This window comes from Carex rostrata, chromosome 15 (assembly GCF_964058835.1).
Source record: "Carex rostrata chromosome 15, lpCarRost1.2, whole genome shotgun sequence".
NCBI classification, from domain to species: Eukaryota; Viridiplantae; Streptophyta; class Magnoliopsida; order Poales; family Cyperaceae; genus Carex; species Carex rostrata.
The window spans coordinates 451,802-455,034 of NC_135932.1; the positions used below are offsets into that span (position 1 = coordinate 451,802).

The 3,233-nt window shown below is 34.0% G+C and overlaps 1 long non-coding RNA gene across 1 annotated transcript; it reads left to right on the top strand.

Moving 5' to 3' along the window:
* Nucleotides 1–2,183: 2,183 nt before the first annotated feature.
* Nucleotides 2,184–2,865, top strand: LOC144566632 (uncharacterized). Its single transcript, XR_013515240.1, has 2 exons — nucleotides 2,184–2,291; nucleotides 2,494–2,865. It is a non-coding gene; the product is annotated as an uncharacterized LOC144566632 (long non-coding RNA).
* The last annotated feature ends 368 nt before the right edge of the window (nucleotides 2,866–3,233 follow it).

Here is a 3,233-nt window from a genome sequence, read left to right on the forward strand (position 1 = left end):
AAGAAGTGCCCATTAATTTTTGTTCATAGTTTCTGGTAAAAAATAGATATCTATGTTCCTATTTGTTTTATTCATGAAGGTAAACAAAAAACAGTTCAGATAACAAGACATACAAATAAAACCTGTTTACAAGGTAAAGGGATCAATGTCCCTCTTGAAATAAAACCTTTTTACAAGGCACAAAAATAAAATTGCTCAAGACATTTGAGCTTAAAAAGAAGGGCCCTGATAATTGTCCCCTTACTCTCATCCCCCAATTTTATTTGTTTAATCTCATTCACATTTCTCACGATCTATAAGGAATTTTGCGAATCTAAAACCACGAACGTCTTCTACGCAATTTTATCTTTCAAATGAGATCTATGATGACATACTTTCGAGCTCGTCATCACACAAGTATTTATACCTCGTCATCTAAATATTTATACCTAGTATTTTTCACATATGACACTGCTGACATTTAAAAATATTAATGTAAAGTATTACAAGTATTTATACCTATGCACTGAAGTATTTTTAAACCTATGTGGTCAACTATTTTTGTTAGAGAAATGTTGACACATGGACGATTGGGGAAGGTTGATGCAGAGATGCGGAGTCTACGATTGGGGATAAATACTTACAAGTATAGGTATAAATACTTGTACGATGAAGTATAAATACTTGTGTGACGATGGGCCCGAAAGTATGTCATCATGGATCTCATTTGAAAGATAAAATTGCGTAGAATACGTTCGTAGTTTTAGATTCGCAAAATTCTTCATAAATCGTGAGAAATGTGGACGACATTGAAAAAAGAAAAAAAATTCACCTATAAAAACGTGTATGATTCTTCTTCCCATATAGTTTGAGTGGCTTTCCATATAGTCATATCAAGTTAGACATGCAAGTATTAATTTATTATCTTCCAAGTAGTTATACCTATGAATTTAATTAAACTTGAAAGACCACAGTGTTTTAATAAATTTAATTAAACTAGTTAGTTAAGTTAGTTTATGAAAGTTAAAATCTGTTTAAGAGATGGGGGGATAATAGGGAGATGCGGGATCCACGATTGGGGATAAATACTTACAAATATATGTATAAATACTTGCACGATGAGATATAAATACTTGTGTAACGATGAGCCCGAAAGTATGTCATCACGAATCTCATTTGAAAGATAAAATTGCGTAGAATATGTTCGTGGTTTTAGATTCGCAAAATTCCTTTATAGATTGTGAGAAATGTAAACGACATTAAAAAAAAGAAAAAAAATCCACCTCTAAAATCTGTTTAAGAGATGGGGAGATAATGGGGGGATGGAAGTGGAATGATTCATATAATTATTCTAAAAAGAAAGAAAACTAAATTGAAAAAAAAAAGTGATAGTATCAGCAGAATTGAAGTAAGCCAGCAAACAGGAAATAAAAATCAGTAAAAAACACAGTAATGAAAAATAAGAAGGTTTATGTGCATTTATTTGCAAGAGGTTGCTAATGGAATCGTATTCGGAGTCAATTAATCCAATAGAGACATAAGTCTCAGTCAATTTACAAGAAATAGAAATAGTAAGATCAATTTGTTGTGATTACCTTTGCCAATCATGGTTCTTGGTCTTTCTTGCACAGCTACCTCCTTCGAGTTTCCCGCGCAGCTAGTTTCTCGCCAAAATCGCAATTGTGAAATAGAGAGAGAGGAGAGAGACGACGCGACTCCATCGTGGGTAGGAGAAGTGCAAGAAACAACAATGATTGGCTAATGTCTAAATAAGGTTGTGCTAAAGTCTAAATAAAGTTAGGTTAAGGATTTCAGGTAATGAGAGTAAAAGAAGCGCAAGAAGCAACAATGATTGGCTGTTGAGGCGGAAGTGGTGGAGTGGCTGTTGTTTAGGGTTCTTCGGCGATTGAGGTGGAAGTGGCTGCCTTCCGAGTAGGAGAAGCACGGTCGAGGCGGAAATGGCGGGGGTTCGTGCCTTCAAAGAGGGAAGAACGGTTGATAAGTATTTCTGAGAAGGGTATTTTAGTCCGAATTTTTTTTCTTGTTTTAACAAGATTAATACAGTATTAATGGCCAATTAAGAATTTAAGCAAATTTAGAGTGATATTTTTACAATTTTGAAGTTTGGGATGACATTTTTACAATTTGAAAATTTTGAAGTGGCATTTTCACAATTTTTCCTTTTAGGGTTACTATCAGAATAATGCTCTTTTTATTAAAAAAAAATATAGGTGTTTGGTTCATGCACTGCTACTTGGATCGCCATATGATTTGGGGAATGGATACTGTACTCATAACAAAGAATGGTATCAGTACATATGCCAAAATCTTGGGAAGCGTATTCTCTGTGGAGCTGTGCGGAGTTTTTAATCTGGTCCGTTTATTTTGAATCGAGCAGGCAGGAAGAGGGTAGGGCAAATTTTGAGAATTTTTTCAATTCGGACAAGATATGATCTGGTCTGCTCGATTCAAAACGAACGGACCAGATTAAAAGCTCTGTACAGCTCCGCAGAGAATACGATTCCAAAATCTTGCCCCCTCCTGCCGACAAACCTCGTTGCTAGTGTACCAGCAAATAACTGTTTTGATACCGATCTTCGGTGACATATTGCTTTCTTAAATCGATTGGTTTGGTTAGGATAGTTGTAATAGGATTGGATTGATTTGTATTATTTTACATAAAAGGACAGAGTGAATAGTTAAATGGATAGGATATACATAAAAGGTCTGATGTTATTTTTTCGTTGTAAACATGTTGTAAGTCGTATCAGTGCACTGGGATGTTCCCCAGTTTTCTCCATTATTTATTCTCATTTTAACTGATAAAATTTGAAAACTTAAAGTTTGTGCATTTTGAGTAGGTTCTATGCTCCGAGTAGGGCATTTGACTGTCATAAATTGTGTGAATTTTGTAAGTTTCCGAATTTTTTTTTATTAAAATCCGTAGGCACACAATACCCACAACTGCAGGATTCGAACCTATGTTCTCCTGTAGAAGAATAATTGCACACCGTAAAATGAGTAATTTTATTTTACATATAATTTTAGACATACATTTTTATTTCTAAAAGTTAGCTGTTAATTATTTTCAACATGAGTAATTTTTTTCCGAAGGACTTCAAGTATTACAACTTTAAATATTAAAAAAAGATCTTTCAGTCAAATTTTGATGATGCGACCTCCATGAGAAAAACATTAACTTAGCCAAGAAGAAATGATGAGAAGAAAGATTCGAAATTAACACAGATGCTACT